Genomic DNA, 23,038 nt, shown 5'->3' on the forward strand with positions numbered 1-23,038 from the left:
CATTCATGGTTGTGGGCTCCATACTATTTAGGGTCTACGATATGACAGGTGAGGCGTTTTTCACGCTCTCTTTTAATCCTCACAACCACTAAGGTAGATTTCAGTAACCCCATTTGACTCAAGACATTCAGTTCCGAGTGTGTGAGTTACACGCCCAAGGTCACACAGCAACAGTGGCGGGGGCCAGATGGCAATCAAGGGTTGCTTGAGTCTCTCACTGCGCAGTCCCAGCTTGGCATCAGTTGAGCAGCCCTATACTGGTTCCCTGGGTCCCCCACTCCTGGACTACCGGACTGCTTCCCCTCCTCCCACCTAAACCCCCAGGCTAAGCGCCCCTTTCACCACCGGGCATGCTCAGTCGCTCAGGAAGAGTTTTCGCTCTGCCTTGGGAAATTTTTCACGCCGCTCCGGCAGCCGAAGCCGCCCCGCCCACGGCTTCTCCTCACCGGATTGGTCGAACTCAGGAAAGCTACAAGGAGGCCCCGATGACCTCCCAACTACCCCTCCCAACGATCTGGGCGCGCGCGTTCCGAGCGTGCGTGCGTGCGTGCGTGCGTGCGTGTGAGTGAGCACGTGAGGCCCCGGAACGTGCACTGGGGGAGGGGGGCGGGACTGGAAAAACCGGAGGCAAGGGGCGGGGCTGCCGTTGCCATAGCAGTGACGTCAGGCGTCGCGGAGCGAACCCGGCCCCTTCCCCACGCGCGCGCGCGCGCGCGCGCACTCACACAGAGAGACAGGCACACGCGCGCGCGCACCGCTGCTCTCCGTCAGACACACTGGAGGGAAAGGTCAAACTAAAGGCGAGGGAGCCGGGAGGCCGGAGGGAGCCGCCGCCGCACGCCATGACGGACTCGGCCGAGGCGGGTTTCTCGCCGCCGACGCCGCCGAGCCGCTGCTCCCGCCGCGCCCCCGACCCCCCCTTAGCGCCCCGCGCCCCCTCCCCCGGGGCTCGCGCGTCCCCGCGCCCCCTCCTCCCCGCTGCGCTCCGGGCGCGCGTCGGGCCCCGGGCGCGCGCCGGCTGTAGCGGGCGCGGGCGGGTGGGAGGCCCCGCGGCCTCCGCGCCAAGACCCCCCCGACCCCCTCGGCTGGTCCCTCGGCCGGAGCCCGCCAGGTGAGTGCGGTGGGGGGCGGGCGGCGGGGAGAGCGGGTGTCAGAAGCCGCCCGGGCAGCCGGCGGGCTCAGCCCGCTGCCTGACCCCTTCCGGGGGTACTGACAGGCGCGCGGTCCCCGGCCTCTGGGGGGCGTCGCAGGGTCGGCGTCTCTCTCACGGGGTTGGGGGGCTGCGGGGGGGAGCCCGTTTGGCGTCCCTGCCCTTCGGAGTCGGCCGCGGAGCGCCGGGCGCTCGGGGCTGGGGGAGTGCAGCCGCCGGGCGGGAGTCGGTCGGGCGACCCGGCCGTGGGGACCGGCGGCGGGAGGGCAGGTGGGCCCCTCTCGGGGGGTGAAGTGTGGGAAGGGGGCGAGGGGCCGGGCCAGGTGCGCGCGGGGCGGGGGGTCCGCTGAGCTCTCAGGAAATGTTTGTCGGGCAGTTGGGAGAAACTCCGTCCTGGGGACGAGGCGCCTTGCTTTTTGCCCCCGGGGCAGCGAAAGTGGAAGATCTTTACAGCAAAACTCGGGCGAAGCCTGGCTGGACCGGACTAAAGGGAGAGGGGGACCCCCTCCCCCCCCCCACCCCTGCATAGGGACCGGAGACGAACAGACCTGCTGCCTGTGGGTAGCATTAGGGTATGAGGCGTGGACGTTGCCATGCCAGTGTTGGATGTTTGTTGCTGATGGTTATTTTAGGACTAAATGTTAAAAAAAAAAAAAAAAGAAGTTTCTTGGGAGAGAGGGAACTGCTTGAATGGTCAGGAGTTCTTCCCTGTGTGTGTATGTGCAGGAAATGGGTTAATCTTTCACACCATCACCACCACCCAACTGAATCGATGCCCAGTGGACTTTAAAAATAATAAATATGAAACCCTAAAGCCCTGAAACGACATGGTGTTTGTCTGATGAGTTTCAGGTGTCAGGCTCCGGGTTCTGCGAGAAAAACAGAGAGGCAGGACACCGAAGTACTTGATATGCTCCAGCAGCCGTCTTTTTTTTTTTTTTTTTTGGTAATAAGCTTTGGAGCCCATCAAAGTGGAGTTTAGTTATAACTGCCAGGGTTAAGTAATCACATTGACCCCGTGCCACCCACCAATCAGGAGCTTCCCTGAAAGGAACTTGGAAGCGAGCTATCAGTGCAGTCCTCTGCTGATTGCGAATAACCACTGCTTCTGCTCATTTCTTTTTCCCTCTTTAATTTTCCGCTGTTGTAATGCATGCAGCCTATTTACCAGACGTTGGAACGAATCATCCATAGTTGAGTTGCTCTCCACACACTTTTCGAAAGATCAGGTGCTAGCTGTAACATAATTTCTTTTCATGTTGGAAAGTTGTTTGGAAATTTCCATTATAGTAATTTCACATGATAAAGACTTTTTTGAGTGGAAGTCTAGCTTAAACAGATGATTACCAAGTGGGTAATTGGGAAGATTTTAGAGTTTAAATCTCATCCAAGAAAACTTCTGGTTTGTGAAAGGTGCAGGATTGTGACCGTTGAGGAAATGTCTTTGGTAAAGAATCAGGAACGCCCGGACACCTGGTGAATTTCATGTTAATTGGCAGGCTCCGCATATGTTATACAAACTTTTCTCCTTACCTAAGCATTTCTAATACGTGGGTGCTGCTTTGGTTGTTTATGGATGTTTAGTTATTCATCATTTTCAAAAAGTTCTATGAAAAGAGAACTCTCACTTTGAAATTAAGTCCTGGTAGCCGTAGCCAGGATACCAAAGGTTTTCAGTACAAGATGTGAGGGAGGATTTTTCAGTGTACCATCTTAATTCTTTCTCTGCAGCTATTTTTGTACCTGGTTCTGTGCTCTGATGCCCCTTTTAGGCCTTATTCCTATGGCAGTTGCTGACATATGTCTGTATACAGTCCTGTAATGGGGTACTTAAATGTTACGATTTAGAACATCATTTCCTGTACTATATAAATAAATTTTTGTTTGTCTCCCTCCCTTCTCTGTGTCTAAAGGGAGCTGTAGAACTGGGCAAATCAGTACTTAATCAGCATATCCCCCCTCCTGTAAGTCTCGTTGACCTTGGTGCCATCGTGGAGGTCATGTGTTCATAGAGATAAACAGTTCTTGAATAGTTTCCTCCAGGTGACAAAGGCACATGGGAAAGTGATTTGAGATACGAGTTTCTTGATTTTTCAAAAAAATTTCATTTTAATCAGGCATTTATTGTGATCATTGCCAAAATAGTTCATTGACTTGTCTTTGGGAGTCCATACATTTTTATTTCACATTTTAAAGAATCACTTAATTTCTTTTTTGACTTTTCTAGTGTTGTATATTCTACTACAGATGAACAGCTGGTTTTTTAGGTGACATTTTTAAAACTTGGGAAAGAGAGAGAAGCGCAGTAACGCTGGGAAGAATTTAAGCAGTTGTGCTCAACTTTAAGAAATTTGGTATTTACAAGTGTAAGATTACAAAACAAGTAGTGGTTACTTATGTTATATGAAAATTCTAAATTTTACAAAAAGGATTCCCTAAAGGGTGCCTTCAAATAATTATCCCTTTTATATGTTATTTACCAAATGTGATTTGATTTTTGAAAAGTCAGTTGTCATACAATTTAAGAACAGATTTTTGACATAATGTTAAGATTTATCAGTGTGTTCCTTGAATTGTCCCTTTCCCTAAAGTGTTTTGGGGCAAAGTTAACATTTATGGGTTTCCTGAATTCAAAGTTGTGCCACTTATATGCTGCTTATTAAGTAAGGTTTTAACTGAATGGAAAAATTGCCATCTGATTTGTGCTGTACTGTTTACAGAGTACATTGAAACCTAATTAAAATGCCAAAATTTTATGGTCGAGTTTGTCTGGAACCCTACCCAAGGTTGTTCAGTTACTAAGGTATCAAAGCAGCTTGTTGTAAGATACTCTCACTAGGACGGTGGTCCCGCAGCAAAGGCCAACAAGTGGTTATACCCAGACTTCAGCAAAATCCAAATAAATAGATTTGGTCTAAAGTCCACATGCAGTGAAAACCATTACCTGGGATTTTTCTCTAGGTGCAAATTATTCTTCAGAATTAAAGGTTTGATTTTCCTAACCTGTAATTCTATTTGGGTCACTTGTGAAAAATCTATTTTGATAAAAGAACAACTGCATACTCTTGGAACTTTCAAGGGAGCTTTTTTTTCCTCTCTCTCTTTTTGTTAGTGCAGTTGGGTTTTATTTGGAATCCCAGGAGATATTGAATGAAGTCCTTGGGGAGTTTTCATTCCAAAATCTTTTGGCTTTGATGACATTTAAAAAAAAAAAAAAGGAATGTGAGTTAATATGAGTAGAACTTGCTTATGGGTTAGCTCAGACTTTATGTTGGGATAAAGGGGAAAGGGAGGAACTGGACACAAACTTAATTAAGGATAATTAATCAAATTTGTTTTATGCTGTTCATGCCTGGCTGTGTAAGAGTCTCACCCTTCCTCCCCAGCTTTAGAGAAATCTTATTCCTAGAGAAGGGATTTGAAGGTTAAGAGCTAAGCACTGAGTATATAAGTGTTGTTGGAGTATCTTTTGAGCATTTTAATAGTTTTTTGTCTTGTTCTTGTGCATTAGACAGAAAGCAGGAAACTATTTTCATGCTGAATATAGATTGAGAGCCCAACTTTGGGATAATGGGCACAGTTTTATTGCTCTTAGCATAATTGAATATTATAAAAATTAAGGGAACAGCTTGAATGATGCCATTAATTTTTTAGTATAGGCTCTTAGTTCCTCTCCTGAACAAATGAATAAAAATGAAGATTGAAATTGTGATGTTAAAATAAATGTTTTCAAGTTTTGTTTTGCTTTTTTAATATCAAAGGACTGTCTCAAGGATTGCTAATTTAGAACATAGGTAAAAATTTCATTACTTGGGTTTATCATAATTGAGGGCATGTAATTAAAAAAAAATTTAAGTACATGCAAAAAAATAAGTAGACTACTGCATTTTAAAAATATTTGTGCCAAGATCTATGAGAATAGGGGTAATGATCAGAAATTTTAATTGAGACTTAAGGCTGATTTATGTTATTAGTGTCATTATTTAACCCAATGTCACTTTTAAAATGTCATTTAATTTTTCTTTTCTGTAAAAATGCAATCAGTGGAACATATTTTACATAAAACTGGGTTCTTAAATATTTGGTAGACTTCTTAAGTATAAAATATTACCAGGCAAGAGTACTGGAGTGGGGTGCCATTGCCTTCTCCATAATAAAGATGTTTAAGTCTATAGGAGTTTTTAAAGTTTTTAGACCTTGTAATCTGCAGAAATTTGGAGAAAAAATTTTAAAAATAAGAAAGGCTGAGTTCAGATTTATAGTCATAGATGATCCCATAAATTGCATTTTACTCATTCTCCTTAAAGGGTTTTACTGTTCCGTGTTTATATTTTGCATACTTCCGTTACACTGGGTTTTTTATTTTGATTTTTTGTTCGAACACCACGTGGCATGTGGAATCTCAGTTCCCTAGCCTGGGATTGAACCTGTGCCCCCCGCAGTGACAGCTGGGAGTCCTAATCACCGGGGAAGCCTCTGGTCACACAGGTTTTAGTGTTGGATCATCTTATCTTTAGCATCAACGTTCTTTTGTAAAAACTGTCCTCTATTTTCTCCCAGCTCCTCCATCTGGAAGATTGTTTGAATCTGTTATTGAATGTTGTTTAATCAGAAGTTAGTCTATATAGAAGGGTTTTTGCAGTTTTCACAAACTTGGGAAAAATACAGATTTATCTTAAGATAATTTATGAACTTCTTTGTATTAATACAGGAACAATTAAATGCTGTATATAATTTAATATTCCTAACTATTAGCATCTATTCTAAGTTTATTTGATGTATTGTTGAAATCAACGTAGTAGTTGTACAGTTTCTAAAAAAATATCTATTTTGTCTGTGGGATAGTTTTCAAAACACTTCCCTTAAGTGGGAAAGAGATGGAAATTTTACTCTGAAACTTTCTACTTGAATATATAGTTAAATGTTTGAGATAAGGTGTTTGAGATTGGGTGTTGTTTTGATTGTTAGTTACATGTGAGGATTTTTTGTACCTTTTTGTAGGATTACTTTCAGGTATGTTTTCATTTGTAAAAAGCTATTGTTTTTTTTTTTTTTAAGTTATTTTGTTCTTAATGATTGCAAATTCTCCGGCTTTTATATTTGAAAGACATATAAGTGAGTAATTTATTAAACTGTTTCCCTAAAGTGCATGCGGTAACATTTATTTTACTATAACAAAGAGAATTATCTTCATCCCAAACAAATTTATAGCAGAATAGTTGGCTATTTTTGCAAATTTAGGGAGTGTTGAGTGTGCCCAGAAATGGCGCATTGAATGCTAGATTTTGGACTGAGTTTATCATATGGAGAGGGTGTTTATCTTATAAAGACGTTTATATTTCTGTTTAAGGACTATATCTTACGTATGCTCGAAGTGACTGTGCTGTACATGTTGGTCGAATGATTTATGGAAGAGTTAATTGGTATCCTGAACTTCCGTCCCCTCTTCCTCCTTTTACTAATTGTCACTGGTTGGCTTTGAGCCAGGTGCTAGGAGGGAACTTTTAATGCTCGATAGATAGATAGAGGATGGTTGTTGGTTTCTTCCCAGTGTCATATCCTATAGAGAAAAGTGAGGTGATTCTTTAACTTTCTTTTAACATGTGTTAAATGTTGTTTTGAACATTTGTTTTTAATCACTCTATTTATAAAGGGGATGATACCTTAAAAATTCTCGAGACTGTTTAAGTGGTTATGTTCCCCACAGTGGGGAAGGAGAGGGTAGAGAGGATTGTAGGGATTTGATTAAATTGTGTAAAGCGAATATAATTATTTTGATATAAAACATGTTAAATTAATCACTATATACCTTTTCTGTAGGATGGTAATCTTGCTTTTCTAATGAGCATATCGCACTGTGAAGAATCAGGAGTACTGAATTGCTAGGAGAGGCATATACATATCATTAGTCAGTTTTACATGTTATTGCTGGGGACATTTTAGATGGCCATGAGAAAGATAAGCAGTTTCACTGAAGATCATTTTCAGAGATCTCACTTGGAGCTCCACATTTTAAAAGGTGGGAGAACAGATTCTCAAGTGATGGATGGGGAAGCATTTTCAGATACAAAGTCACTACTAAGAAAACAAGTGTACCAGTCTTTAAAAAATTACATTATACCAATTACAATCATATATCCTATATTTTCCAAAACTGTACCAGTTTTCAATATCCTGTGGCCATAAATACACTAGTATTTGTCCACCCATAAGTTCTAACTTTGAGGTTAAAAAGGATAGTCACTTACATTATAGTTTAACTCATAAATGAAAAAGCTGATCATTTTTATCTTCCTTTTCCTATATTATAACTTTGCCATTGACTTTTGAAGGCCTAATGTTGTTGTTCAGTTGCTCAGTAGTGTCCTACTCTTTGCAACCCCAGCATGGCGGTCGCAGCATGCCAGTTTGCCCAAACTCATGTCCGTTGAGTTGGTGATGCCATCCAACCATCTCGTTGTGTATCATCCCCTTCTCCTGCCTTTAGTCTTTCCCAGCATCAGGGTCTTTGCTAATGAGTCAACTTGTCACATCAGGTATCCATAAGTGTTGGAGCCTCAGCTTCAGCATCAGTCTTTCCAATGAATATTCAGGGTTGATTTCCTTTAGGATTGACTGCTTTGATCTTCTTGCTGTCCAAAGGACTCTCAAGAGTCTTCTCTAGCACCACAGTTTGAAGGCATCAATTCTTTTTTGATGTCAGCCTTTTTTACTGTCTAGCTCTCACATCCATACATGACTACGGGAAAAACCATAGCTTTGACTATATGGATGATGGTCAGCAAAGTAATGTCTCTGCTTTTTAATATGCTGTCTAGGTTGGTCATAGCTTTTTTCCCCAAGCGTTTTCTAATTTCATGGCTGTAGTCACTGTCTGCAGTGATTTTGGAGCCCAAGAAAATAAAGTGTGTCACTGTTTCCATTGTTTCTCATCTATTTGCCGTGAAGTGATGGTACCGGATGCCATGATTTTTGTGTTTTGAATGTTGAATTTTAAGCTAGCTTTTTTACTCTCCTCTTTCACCTTCATCAAGAGGCTCTTTAGTTCCTCATCACTTTCTGCCATTAGGGTGGTGTCATATGCATATCTGAGGCTATGTAACCTCAGATTCTATGATTGAAGAGAAACTCTAAGAATGAATCCTGGCACCTGAGACGTTAGATTCACATTGGGAAAGAGAGGCATGAAGTAAATAAAACACATCTGTGTGGCTATTTAATTCTTCTGAAAAGCAGTGGTTTTGAAGCTATATTCTATAAAGGGTTCATTCTAAGCATATTCATTCCAGTTTCAATCAGCGCAGTTTTATGTTGCTCAGTTTTAAATGTGGACGTTTGCATAAGATTTCATGAAATCGGGGTACCATTGTTTAAAATAGAAAGTGTGATAGCCACTTTTGTTAGCATGTTTGGTCTTATCAGTGTCCTGCTTAAACCCTTGGAATGCTTGAGTCTTTATTATGACTTACACAACTTATTTATCTAGCTCCAGCTTCATCCTTCATCTCTTATCACTGTTTCCCTTGCTTTCCTTGGAAACCTTGCATTGTAGTGCTACTTAAATTGCTTGATATTCCCTAAGAAGGCAATGCTCTTTTCCATCTCCATGCCTTAACACGTGGAGCCATCCTCATTCTCGTCATGCTGAGGAACTCTCTTTCCTTGGAGCCTTGGTCATTGCTCCACCAAAGCACTTGTTTCATTATTTTGTAACTGTGGCTTTCCTCAAGATCAGAAACCATCTAATTTATCTTCATATCCATACTGCTTGGTGTTCATTAAGTATTCTAATGTCTGTTGAATAATTGCATTCAGGACTTGAGAAGTAGAAGAATTACTTTAATGCGTACTCATGTGAGTAACATCACAGATCTAGTCTGTGCAAGAGTACTCTTAGTGACATTTTGTCGGGCACAATGCTAAGTGTGTAAGAAGTACCCAGATGCACTTACCAGGAAGTATAACAAAGCCAAAAGATACATTAAATGGAAAGTTAGATTAGATTAGGTACCAGTGATTTAAATGAAGTAATGTATTCGCTTCAGTCATCTAATCCTGCAAGCTGGTTGTGGAAGCATTTTAATAATTCCGTACAGTCTTGAAAAAGTTTCTTTCTATGTGACTAATGCTAATAGATTCAAAAAGACCTTCAGATGTCAAAATTTAACATAGTGTTGTGCATGTGTGTGCGCACTCAGTCACTGAGTCGTGTCCGACTCTTTGTGACCCCATGGATGTAGCCCACCAGGTTCCTCTGTCCATGGAATTTCTCAGGAAAGAATACTGGTGTGGGTTGCCATTTCCTTCAGGGGATCTTTCTGGCCCAGTAATCAAACCTGCTTCTCCTCCATTGGCAGGTGGGTTCTTACCACTACTTGGGAAGCCCCTAACATACTGAAACCTATCCGTAAGAGTGAGCCTGGAGCTGTCCTGCCTGAATCTCAGTCCCTTTCCTAGCTTTGTGATCTTGTGCAAGCTGTCTAATCTGTGGCTCCTTTTTCTAATCTGTAAAATGAGGATTTCAGTCATACTGCCTTATATGGCTGTGATGAAGGGTGAACACAAGTTAATGTATATCGAGCAGTTAGAAGAATGCCCAATACACAGAAAACATTCAACACATAATTTCTAGCAGCTTCTTAAGCAGTTTTTTAAATTGTACATATTTCCATCATTTAAAGACAATTTCTTTAATACATGAGTATCTAAAATAAAAATAGCACTTTTAGTTAGTTGCTGTTCTATCTCCTTATGGCCTTCCCTTGTGGCTCAGCTGGTAAAGAATCTGCCTGCAATGCCGGAGACCTGGGTTCGATCCCTGGGTTGAGAAGATCCCCTGGAGAAGGAAAAGGCTACCACCACTCCAGTATTCTGGCCTAGAGAATTCCATGGACTGTATAGTCCATGGGCTCACAAAGAGTCAGACAAGACTGAGCGACTTTCACTATCTCCTTCCTGCCTCATTCTCCTGTTTCCCAGTGGAGTATAGGCTGTTTCTGTCCTCTGGTTGACGTGAGATATGAAACTGTTCTTCTGATTTCTGCAGCAGAGCATTTTGTTCCCATGACCTGTGTGGTTCCTGACGGTGCTGACAAGAGAGGAGGGGGAGGAGCATCAAGTGTAGGAAATCCAGTGACAGGTTCCTAAACCAGCCTTAACCTGTACCAAGTAAGTCCTAAACTTTCATCCTTCTTGGTAGAGGATAGGTATGCAACTTTTTTCCTTTACACTTTCCCTGACTTTTTTGTCTTGGAAGAATAGATTTTTAAAAAATCCGACTTTATATATGCATACTGGTGTTAGTTGCTCAGTTGTGTCTGACTCTTTGTGACCCCTTTGGCTGTAGCCTGTTCCTCTGTCCATGGAATTCTCCAGGCAGGAATATTGCATAGGATAGCCATTCCCTTCTCCAGGCGATCTCCTGACCCAGGAATCAAACCCAGGTCTCATGCGTAGCAGGCAGATTCATTTACCATCTGAGCCACTAGGGAAGCCTGTGGACAGAGGAGCCTGGTGGGCTACAGTCCATGGGGTCGCAGAGAGTAGAACACCACTGAGCAACTAACACATATATTCCAGAAAGGCACATACAAATTTAATAAGTCAGTGAACCTATTTTTTAAGTTCAGTGTTCACACATGTACCTGTAGTGAGGACAGGAAATGGGATGTTAGTAACTTGTGTCAATACCCTGAAAATCCTGTGTGCCTCGAAATCCTGTCCAGTGTGCCCTTTTATGATACAAAGAACACTTCCAAGGAAAGAGAGCTCTGTTTCCAAGATACTCAGTAAAGAGTGGTTATTCACTTCTCACTGTAACAAGAATATAATATCCAGTGTATCCTTACAGCCTAGTGTGACTGCGTTTCTTGTGTAACAATTAAAATATAATGAAAAGCTCATTAGTTTTTTTTTTTAATATTTCATTAAAAAGAAAGAAATTTAACAAATAATTTTGAGCTGACTGTGAGTGATTTGAAGGTGAGGGGCCAAGATATAAAGATACGTTGAGCACTTATCTTTACTACTTATGACCTATTAGAGAGACCAGAGTACTTGAAAGTTGAAAGCTGGGAATGAGATTGTACAAGTGCTGGGTTTTGAACAGATTAAGGAAACAAAATAAGACATTAATGAGGGACCATTTTAAATGCCAGTGGCATCCTGTGTGATTGTTCGCCTTGGGAAGTTTGAATCCTTATACAAATACAAATCAGTCGGTAACACTAGTTAAGCATTAGCAAATTTTTGTTCAAGGGCCTTTGTAGGAACTGTCGAATCCTTTGCACCTTTGTGCAATTGATGAGTTAGGTCATACAAGAAAAACCAACTTCTAGAACAAATACAGTTTTGACTAAACATATTTCTTCCGTGCAGACCTAGACTCTGTGTCCATGTTTAAATGTTATCTAGCCTTGAAATTTCATTTCCTTCAACAGCATGCCTTTCTGTATTTGTCAGGCCAAAGAACTTCTTGTTTTACTTCTTATCTCAGTTTTTGTTCTTTGTTGTTGGTAGTTTTGATAGTATTATTTAATCAGGAAGGAGAAATACTGTTTGGACGTTTTCAAATGCCTCAAAACTGTTAGGTTACCTAGTGGAATGAGTAAGATTTGTGCGACTTCCGCCCAGTTGGATCACCTCAAGAACATCTCTGTGCTGTCATCCACCCTTCCTTGTTTTAGGGTTCTGAGTGTTAGAAATAACTTCTTATTGAACTTGATTTGTTTCCCCTCTTAAGTTTCACTTACTTGTCTTTGGCTGTCTAGGTTACTATATACATGAAACTTAACTCTTCTTACACACAGTAACTCTTAAAATGATTGAAAATGACTGTTAAATCCTGCTTGAGGTTTTCTGCCACAATAAGGGGGGAAAAAAGCCCTAATTCTCAAACCATATGCACATGACATGGTTTACAGACCTTTCTCCGTGCACATTGCTAAACTCATGACAAAGTCTTTTTGTCAATAACCTCTCAAAATACAGTGGCCAAAACTGACTGACGGCCTCAGATGTGGACTGCCCATTGCTGAAGACAATGAAGCTATTATCTGGGTACTGTGCTTCTGTTAATACAGCCTGAAATTTGTATCACATTTTTTGGCGGCAGCATTATCCTTTGATCATATTTAGCTTATGGTCAACTAAAACGTTGTCTCTTTTTCATGTGGACTGCTTGAAGTCTAGTTTTTCTCATTCTTTACTTGCAAGTTGATGCTTTGAAAATAAATGCAGGATATGATTAATTACATTACCCTGAACGTTTAAGTGAATTTTTTAAAATCAAATTTTATCTTAATTTGACTATCTAGAGATACAGCATTTGTATAAAAAAGCACAATTTTCATGGTGCTCTCTCATATATTTTTATTTAATCTTTACAGCAACCATCCCAGAATCAGAAGAGGAAAGTGGCTTTCTGCTAGGTCAGTTATTGGCAGGTGTAGTACTTGGTCACAGGGGTTTTGGTTCCAGATCCCCTGTTCATCTTAACCACTGTTCACTTAGCATTTAGCGCTCCGCGTGGGGCTGGTGTGTTTGTGAGCGAGACAGCCTCTGCCCTGTGGTGTTTGTGGCTTGCGTGTAAATAGTTGCTGCCGGCTCCTGCGCACCTTCTCCTTCAGAGGGCGCTGTGGTGGACTGTGGGATCGTCCACAGTATGTGTTGCCTCTCTCCTAGGGTCCTCTCTGTCAGAGGATTGTATTTCCCACTCTATTGACATCAGGTTTGGACACTTGGCTTTCCTAGACGGATAAAACGTTAAAGTAGATGGCATGTCCCATGTTTGAGCAGATGTTGTAGGTTCTGCTTTGCAGTTCTGCCAGTGGCTCTCTTCCTTCTGTCATGGAACCAGCCTGCCTTAGTTGGGGCTGGTCCCAGAACGATGGAGCTTCAGACAGAATTCCTGAATGATGGAGCAGAGCTGAAGCCAGTTCACGGTTGACATGGAATGGAACTGAGAAGTGAGCCCTTGTGTTGGAGGCACCGTGATCTTGGAGCTGTTTGTTGGCATAGCATCATGACTGTGGTACTGACATCCGAGGTGCTGGCTGATGATAAAGAAGACAAGCCTTGTTCTCAAGGAATGTGCAGTCTTGGCGGGTGCAGTAAATTTCCATCAGTTACTGTAGTTGAGGAAGAGGAGAGTACGTGAATGGAAAGGGCTTTGAAGCTGAGGATCTTTCCTGACTGCTTCATCTCTAGGCTGAATCAGTCAATATGTTTTAAATTCAGAGTCTAAGGTCCAGCTACTCACGGTCACAACTTCTATCCAAAATTTGATAAGCATGCTTTCTCTGTTTTGGTTCAAATCACCTTTTTAAAAACAAATGTTCAAGAGGATGGGCTTTGATAGAATAATCACTAGAAATTTCCTTCCTAAGTCTTACTAGTTAGCATTCACTAGGTAACCTAAGAACCTGCCTAGTTGAACTATTTCCCCAACATACCCATGAAAGTATCATGAGATCCTTGGTCCTGTTGGAATTCTATTTGTCAGCATTCAGATTTTCCATTGCCACAGCCTCCTGTACCTGGTTTTGCATGGGTTTTCATTTAAAAATGAAGCCCAGGCTGGGATTCTGTGAGGAATTTCCTTACCTGAGAAGCTGACGGATGCATGGCCAGGATTCAGGGGAGCTCTTGAAACCTTTGAAAAAATTACATGGAAAATTTTCTGTAAATATACCTTGTTCTGAGCTGTAGCTTTCACCAGATTATCAAAGAGAATTAATGATTCCCCTTAGAAGGTTGCAGCCGCTGTTGTGGCGTGAGAGGAGAAGTGGAACGAGGATTGAGAGGGCGTGAGTGTGTAAGGGACGGGTCGAGAGGGCACGAGTGTGTAAGGGACGGGGGGCCAGAACCCAGGAGGAGGGCCGAGAAGGGAGAGGGAGCAAGGGCTGAGGACCATGAACACACCGTGTTTCAGAAGCCAGTTCCTTATTAGTCAGGTTGTTACAAATCGTTCTAGGATTTTGCATGGATTCTACTTCCATTCTCATGGCACTTATTTGTGATTCCTTGGAAATTACCCAATTTTCAGATATATTTAATGTTTTATGGTGTAATTTTTCTCAATCTATAAATATGAATTTAAAGCAGTTCCTTCTTCTGTTCCCATCTCCTTCCTATCTTCAGCTTTGATTTTTTTCTTTCATTCTTTTTTTACCCTGCCCCCCACCCTTAATCCTTATTTACCTTTCTCAGATTAAAGATCATTCTTATTTAAGAAGGCTGACTCAAGATAGAAACTGTTCCTTAGGTTATCTGTTGATAATTGGCCCCAAGTCAGGAGATAGCCTTTGTTGTTCTTTCTTGTTGGGAAGGCTTCCCCCACCTCACCCCACCTCAGGATCTTAGATCCCCAGCCAGGGATCAAACCCTGGGCCACAGGACTGAAAGCACAAAGTCCTAACACCTGGACTGCCAGGGACTTCCCAAGGAAGGCATTTTTAAGTTTAAAAATTTTTAACACTTATGACAAATACCTTAAAAAAAAACAAAACTGTATTGAGATATAATTGTTATACAGTTAACTGCACATATCCAAAGTGTATAATTTGATAAGCTTTGACATAGTGCTTACCCATAAAACCATACCTGTAGTCAAGACACTGAGCGTATTTGTCACCCCTCAGTGTTTTTAGTCCCCCTTGGTAACCTCCCTGCCTTTATTACCCAGGCAACTACTGTTTATTTTCTTTTTCTTTAGTTTAGTCAGCATGTCCTAGAATACAGGATGCACTCTTTTTTAATTTAACTTCTTTCACTCAGCATGATTATTTTGAGATGTATCCATTTTGTAGTGTATATTAATAGTTTATTCCTTTTTCAGCTAAGAAATATTCTATTGGATGGATACATACTATTATCTGTGTATCCGTTCACGTCTTGATGAGCGGGGTGGTGATTCTAGTTTTTGACTTTTACAAATAAAGCTGCTGTGAACATCCATGAACATACCTTTGTATGGACATATGTCCTCATTTCTCTTGGGTAAATTCCTAAGAGTGAAGTGGCTGAATAATATGGGGGGAGGGGGGAGACAGGGAAGAAGAGGTTGAGAAAGCAAGAGAGGTTTATTGTAAGAAATTGGCTCACAGGGTTGCGGGGGCTGGCAAGTCCAAAATCCATGGGATGGGCCCGCAGGCTGCAGCTGGCGGGGGAGTTGCTATTGCAGTCCTGAGTCCAGCATCTATAGGACGGGCCCGGAGTCTGGGAGTTCAGGCAAGATTTCTGTCCCTGTCTTGACACAGAATCCCTTCTTCCCCAGGAAGCAGCAGTGTTTTGCTTTGAAGACCTTCAACTGATTAGATGTGGCCCACCCACATTGTGGAAGGCAATCTCCTTTACATATAACATCAGCTAGTTGTACATGGTAATCACGTCTGTGGAATACTTTCACAGCAACCCCTAAACTAGTGTTTGACCAAACACCTGGGCACGAAGCCTAGCTTCGTGTCAGCCAGGCTGACACAAAATTTAACCACTACAGTCCCTAAATATTTCATATTTTTAATGCTGTTATAAATTTTTTATTCATATTTTTTTAAATTCAATTTCCGGTTGTTGCTAGCTCACTAGCATGCTGTTGGTGTTTTCTTTTTTGTTTTTTGTTTTTTTTAATTTTTTTAAATTTATTTTTTGGCCGTGCCACACAACCTGTGGAATCTTAGATCCTCGACCAGGAATTGAACCTGAGCCTCTGCAGTGAAAGCGCAGAGAACTGGACTGCCTGAGAGTTCCCTGTTGTTTTTTTTAACTGGCCACCTTTATACTACTCTTAAACAGATAAGTGTCAGTTTTTTCATTCTAGTTTAGGATTACCTTCCATCTTTTTAGACATATCCTTTAAAAATAGGAATTATTTTAGACACTTCATAATGTCATTACTTCTCACTTCTCTTGTTTATTGGAATCATCTTGACAGGAATGGCAAGTTCATTTTAATAATCTTGTCTTACCTTATTTGAGTCATCCTTTTTATTTTTTTTAATCATAGGACTATAACACTTCTTAAATATTTTAAAGATTAAAAATGTAGGTGGATTTAGAGTCTAGAACCTAGAAAATTTCAGAGCAGAGGCACTGATACCCAGAAAGGAAACAAAATTTGGGAGAGAAGATTCAAGCTCATATTTTAGTCATCACCTTTATGCCATTCTCTTTGTGATTCACTTTTTGAGCTTCAGGTCCTCATCTGTAAAATGGAATAATAACATCGATTTTCATCAAGCCATTGTGAAGTTAAGTGAGCAGTTTTGTGTGAAGAGGCTGGAATCGTGCTTTTAAACATAATAGCTCCCATTACTATTAGCATTTTATTCAGCAAATGTTTGATACTTCTATTTGCATTTTTTAGAATGAATTTTGCCAGAAGTTTATCAGATTCTCCACCAAAAGCTTGCAGACACTGTTCCATGCTCTAGAACTATAGGAGTTAAAAGGATGAGCAAGGTTCCTGCTCTCATAAAGGTTCAACCTGGCAGGCTCTGACAGGACAGGCGGACAATAAGCAAGAAAAGGAACGAGCCGAGGATATCATTTCAAGTCGTGATAAGAACTGTGAAGAGCAGCGGGGCAGATGCAGTGACGTGGGCCGGGGAGGGGGGCAGCCCCGTCAAAGTGGTCAGGCCGGGAAGACCTCTCTGCGGAGATGATGTTGGAGTCAAGACCCCGTCTGAGGAGGGTGTGAAGGAACCAGGCATGTGAAGGGCCGTATAACAACTGGTGTGGCAGAGAGTGCAAAGCCTCTGCAGTGGGAAGGATTGGCAGATGGGAGCAAGAGAGAGGAGCCCCAAGAGCTGGTACAGGGGAGCGAGGGAGTCAGAGAGGAGACGCGCGTTCCACACCAAGCACAGGGGGAGGCCTTGGACGGGTTCTAGGAAGGGAAGTGACCTGATCAGGGGGCATCGTTGCCCTGGGCCTGTGGGGACATGAGCCCAGCCCTGAGGCACCAGCTTGCTGCATATTTCATTGTGACTTGGATTTCCAGTTGCCTCAGAAACATTAAACTACATGTTTTCCCCGATATAAAGATCCCAGCCAGACCCTGTCAAAGCCAAGTGTGTATTGTCTAAAGCAAATTCTGTTTTATATCTCCCCAATTTTACTAAGATTTATTATATACTTGCATGTATTTTCAAAAATAGTGTTTTGGGGATTTTTTTTCCCTTTCAAGCTCATGTGGCAATTGACTGGCATCGCAGTCAAAGCTCAACCTTGGTGTCAGATATCAGCATAATTATTGACCACATGGAAGCATTTGGCAAATATTAATATCAACAAATCTTTATTACTAGAATATGATTCCCTCATAGAATCATGGAACCAGTGAACTTAAGAATTTGTTGGTCTCGATTCCTTCCTTTTATAGAAGAGACAGCTTGCATCCAAAGAGGTTAAATGGTTCGCATTACATAAACATAAAAAAAATAAAATAAGCCTGGTTTATGTTATCCTCCCCTGATCTAAGGTGAGAGATTCTTGAGGCAAAATATGGAGCCAGTAAAGACGCAGACATCAGTTTTCTTTATGTTTGCTGCCGCCTTCTCTGTGGCTCGTTTATTTTATACCTATGCTATTTTACACTTATCCCTGGACTAAGGATACTGGAATGAATCAGACAGCCATTCCGTAGTGGGGAAATAGGGAAACAGACAAGTAAACAAGCAGTTGCCATACAAGTCACACGGCACAATGAAGGCAAACTTAGCCTGTGGGAGCGTAGCCTGTTATGATGGCCTCGTCTGTGAAGTGTGACCCCAGGTTCAGACTCTGTTCACCTGCAGAGCTGGAAGTGCTTCGGCCCACCTTTTAATACAGTGTGCATTATATTGCCTTAGCTGTTTGACCTTCTGGTTTCTTGCCTCCCATCCATAGCCCTGGGCTAAATGTAGTGAGTTCCGAGGTCAGGCTGTGTCTGACCAGTCCATATCTGACCAGTAAGACTTGTCTTGATACAGCCCTCCTCTGCCCCTGCCACTTGAGAAGCCTGAGGCCTCAATATGGACCCACAGCCAGTGGTAAGTGACAGCTTGTCTTATTTTAAATAGAAACCCATTTAGAGACTAATTTAAGAATAGTTGAACTTGATGTAGTTCCTCTCTCAAGTGATGCAGATTTTGTTCTTTATTTTTGAAAAATTCTTAAACAGAAACAATGACTTTCTTTTTTTTGGTTTACTCTGGCTCGTTTGCCTTTTTGCTGTGTTTTATGTGGGGAGAGTGGCCATTCCTAAGAAAACTAGCACATGAGTTCATTGTCATCTTACACCATGTTCTCTATCTTAAAATAAGGCTCCAGAAATGCACTCAGAGAACAGGTAGAGAAAGCAGCACTTCTCTGATTGTGAAGAAACAGTAGTTTCCTGTTAAGCCTTTCTCATTCAAGAGCTTATAATTTTCTGTAAAAGCTAAACATTGTCCCTTGGGCGGGTATGTTTTATTCTTGGCTCTGATTCTGTGTTAGAAAGTTTGATTTAAAAGGGAAGATATTAGCTTTTTGTCTCCCACACAAAGAAGGTTCTTATTTGTCTTTATTTTTGGTAAGATTCAGTTTCATTCTCCTGAGCCAGGACTTCCTTGGCAGTCCAGTGGTTGAGACTCTGTGCTTCCACTGCAGCGGGGCGCAGGTTTGATCCCTGGTCAGGGAACTAGGATCCCATATGCCACACAGCTTGGACAAAAAAACTGAAAACAAAAAAATACCCCTGAGCCTGCCTTAGTGTGAAGAGTAGTATCAATATCTTTTATCTACAAAAAGTATCTTTGCCATCATACGTGTGTATTTGTGTGTGTGTGTGTGTGTGTGTGTGTGTGTATAAAATCAAAACCTGCAAATATGGTATATGTTGTCGAGGGTATTAATCAACTCCTGATGACTATGTTGTATTTGCACCAGCTGTTAGATGACAGCCATTTTTGACAGTCCAATGTAGTAGGTGATACGGCATTTTCCATATGTGGATAAAATGATCCATCTCTATTATCCATCTCCTCCATTATGGTCCTAGTCCCCTAGATGGGAACTAGAATTTTAGATGTGTGCACTGAGAAAAATGGAACTCGAATTGGGTAGCTCAGATGGTTAAGAATCTGCCTGCAGTGAAGGAGACCCGAGTTCGATCCCTTGATTGGGAAGATCCCCTGGAGACGGAAATGGCAACCCCCTCTAGTATTCTTGCCTGGAAAATCCCATGGACAGAGGAGCCTGATGGGCTGTAGTCCATGGGGTCACAAGAGTCAGATGTGACTTAGTGATTAAACCACTGTAGCAGCCTAAAAAACCATAAAACCAAATTGTGAATGAATAGTAGTTTGTCCTCCTTTATTTTGTGCACATTGAGAAACTGAGCTATAGGGCTATTTTTAATGACTGGAATAAGCTGTTCGTAGTGAATGATTTTAGCTTGTACAGAAAAAAAAGTCTCCAGGTATAGCAGCTCTAATGCTGTCAGCTCTGAAGGTCTCTGCAGTGATGACTCCTCCTCGGGTGACAGCGGCAGCACGTAGTGCAGGGGAGAGCCGCCTCTGGAGCCGGGCTTCGGGGTCCAAAGCCCAGTCCCCGAGCTCCTGTGTTGCTCTGGGCAGACTGCTTTCTGTCTCCCACTCCTTCTTTCCAAAACGGGGATAATACTAGTACTTCCCTCACAGGGTGCTAGGAGAATTAAATGAGTTAATATATGTGAAGCACTTAGAACATGAGTAAGATTTTTTACCATCAATAATAGTTGATGCTTTTCTGCCATACATTTTAAGTGGCCAGTTTTCCTAGAGAGTTTGGCATTTGAACCGGGCCTGAGAGAATAAATAAGATTTCCAAAAATGAAATGTAAAGGATTTAAAATGGGGAAAGCTGTGTGTTGAGAGGAGGAAAAGAACGCTAAGTGGAGGTAAAAAAATATTTTCCCCTCCGTTTTGTCTCCCGTTTATTGCTTACTAATTTTACACCTGCTGCAGAGCTCAGCATTGATGAATGTTACGTAAGCTTATTCAGCCCTTATGAAAACCCTTGCCAGATAGGTGTTTTAAAATCTAATTTTACAGATGGGAGAGTAGCCATAGACAAGTCAAGTCACCAGGTTAAATGCTTGGCCTACTTCTGACTGTAAAGCTCAGGCTCTTAATTATCATCTAGTCCTTCCTTCCTAAGAGCAGGCTATTAGAAGACGACTCCAGAAAATATTTATAAAACGATGAGTGCTCTGTGGTTGGAGTTGTAGACGTTCAGAGTGGTGCTGTCAGGGGCGCACGTGATCCCTTTGTCCCAGCGAGAGAAGGAGACTGTGTGTGCGATCGTCGCAGAAGATGGACGAGAGGCTTGCGTGCCCGCGCGTGCTGTCTGCGTCGCCGTGCCCGTCATTCCGGCAGCGTGGAGGTGCTTGTGTGCTCCCAGCTGAGAATGGCAGCATTGGGTTGTTGAGGTCTTTATTATTTTTCTCATGAGAAATTGCACACGTTTCCCCCGCGACATCCCGATTGACCCCCTTGGACTCGAGTGCTCTTCACTTCCTTTTGTTGCCTCAGATTGACGGCTGTTTGAACACCCTTTTCAGTTCCCTACCTACATCTGCTTCCCAGCCTGGAGCACTTTTTGGTTTCATGCCCGTAAGGTCTGTTGGGAATACAGTGAGGACGATGGTAATTCTGTTGCTGTTATTCCTTCCGTCCCCTGACTGTACTTTGTCACACTGTCTTCCTTTTGAACCTTTAATGGAATCTGTCATTTCATCCTCAGACTTTCATCTCAAATAGCTCACTGGCCTTGACTTGAATTTTAAGTTGTTCTGTCGCCATGTACTACTTCCTTCCATTAATTAGATAATGGCTGTTTTTTTCCCTCTTTAATGTTCATGCCTTTTTTTTTTTTTAAACTGTCAAACTCCTCTTTCCAGAAGACACAACCAACAACTCAGTACTAGGCTTTATAAAACTAGAATCAGACCAAAATGAACTAGAATCTTGGTAGCTAGTATCTTTCCCTGGAATTTATATCTTTCTCTGCTTTTAAGGGAGAGGAAAAAACAAAAGAACATTTTCTGAAAACAAATACCAGAGATTCAGCCAAAAATTTCAAAAGAAAAAGCAAAAACATTCAAGATTTATCAGTGAACCAATTAACATCTGTTACATAGCCTCCAAGAGACAATGAAGGTTTTTACTTACAAGTCAATCTCATGTCTATACCTTTTACTTATTTCTTTTCATCATCATGAAACAGGCCTTCATGACTTGTCTGGACTGTGGCAGCAGTCTTAACAGCTGGTTCCTTATCCTTCCCACTTCCCCAGGTCATCATCCCTATCAGCAGCAGTCTGATGGTTCTTAAACAGTGATCTAATCTCATGTCTTAAAAGTCTCCTTTGGCCCCTCCTTGCTTGCGCTCATATTTAAATGCCTAACATGCTTCATGTAGCCTTGTAGCCTGCTTCAGAGGTGGTGCTCCATGGAAATAGGTACTTTATTCACTGCTCCCCCCACACCTAGATCAGTGCCTGAAGCAGCCTCTCATGCCCTGAGCTCACTAGGCCGGGGCTTCCCCAGAACAGGTCCTACGTTTGCCTCTCACAGGTCACAGGTGTGTTGAGAGGTGCTGGTCAGGGCCGTCCACCTTTGGGATGGCCAGGACTCCACTGAGTAATGGGACTCTCAAGTCTGCGCGCGGGCGAGGAGGTGCCCTGCCACCTGCACAGCTACGATAGCAGCCCGCTGCAGAGCGTCCCGCCGTGGGTGAGGGTCCCAGGGCTGCTGGTGGGTTTATGATCCAGGGGCCTGAGCAGCTCAGCCAGAGGTGCTGCTACTCAGAAGCAGAGGTGGGCTCACAGAAAGCCAGTCAGGGGCGTCGCCTCTGTCTTCACTCCCACAGGATACATTTCGGTGCTTCTGTGGGTGCTGTTCCCATTTAGTAGCATTCAGGTTAGCCACGGGCTGACCAGTCCAGTAGACATGAAAAATATAATTAAAATCAGGCTTCTCTTTTATACCTTTAGGAAGTCTTTCCTAACCTAAAAGTGAAAACTTAGGGTATTGTTTATAGTATTATTGTCCTTATGATGGCTGATGGGTGGGCCCAGTTAGCCTGTTTGGTGTGAAAAAGAGGCCACTGTTGTTGGTGCTCTTTTGTTTTTATTTTTTGCCCAGGCCAGTGAATGTCACATCAAAGAGAATTCTGTAGAACCCTGTTGTGTTCCCACAGACCATGAGCCTCATGGTTGTCCTGTCTTTTCGATGCATACTCGGGAGGAAGGTTTGCAAGAAAATGTAGGTGCAAACCTGAGACTGCAGTCAGCATCTGTACAGTGCTTTATTATTTCAGATATGCTTTTATACTCACATAATTTTGTTTAAACTTCACAACCATTCTGTGAGAGTTTTTTGTTTTTTGTTTTTTAATTTCACATAGTATTTTCTAGTTTTGCAGATTGAAAAACTGGTTCTGAGTAAAGAAACTTAAAGTCACACAGCCAGTACATCAGTGGAAGTGCAAAGATTTGACTGAGCAGGTGAGTAGGGACACAATGTAAGCAGACTGTATGGAAGATAATGACTGGGAGAGTCATTCATACCTCTTGTTCTTAGAAGAGGATTCTTTTTCTCAAATAGAGCTTTAAGTAGATTTATTATTAGAAAAGTTTGAAAAATTGAAAACAGTATTTAAAACTCGATAGATGTACATGGATCATCTCTGAAGATTGAAACAGCTTTGACATTAAGACATGCACAGTGAGACGTATGACATCCACTTGTGTTTCGCGTGTAGCGATATGTCTGGTACATAAGTGTGTGGATATTTACTCTGTGTGACTAAGGTTCACAGTTAGGGTCTTAGATCCTTATTTGCTGAAATCTCCTTCTGCTTGTAAGTTGAGGCCCAAGTTGGCAATTT

General features: G+C 42.2%; 2 long non-coding RNA genes across 2 annotated transcripts in view; one reads left to right on the plus strand and one right to left on the minus strand.

Annotated features, from left to right (window-relative positions):
• The first annotated feature begins 1,468 nt into the window (after nt 1-1,468).
• The window catches only part of LOC129626564 (uncharacterized), a 38,257-nt gene continuing 16,687 nt past the window's right edge, over nt 1,469-23,038 (plus strand). Inside the window, exon 1 of the long non-coding RNA XR_008702039.1 lies at nt 1,469-22,655. This is a non-coding gene — a long non-coding RNA (uncharacterized LOC129626564). The remainder of the gene's footprint in view (nt 22,656-23,038) is intronic.
• Nucleotides 13,166-15,387, minus strand: LOC129626565 (uncharacterized). The gene is made up of 3 exons (XR_008702040.1): nt 15,254-15,387; nt 13,754-13,802; nt 13,166-13,278 (listed from the first exon to the last, which is right to left on the minus strand). It is a non-coding gene; the product is annotated as an uncharacterized LOC129626565 (long non-coding RNA).

Source organism: Bubalus kerabau, chromosome 14, assembly GCF_029407905.1.
Source record: "Bubalus kerabau isolate K-KA32 ecotype Philippines breed swamp buffalo chromosome 14, PCC_UOA_SB_1v2, whole genome shotgun sequence".
In the NCBI taxonomy this organism is placed as follows: Eukaryota; Metazoa; Chordata; class Mammalia; order Artiodactyla; family Bovidae; genus Bubalus; species Bubalus kerabau.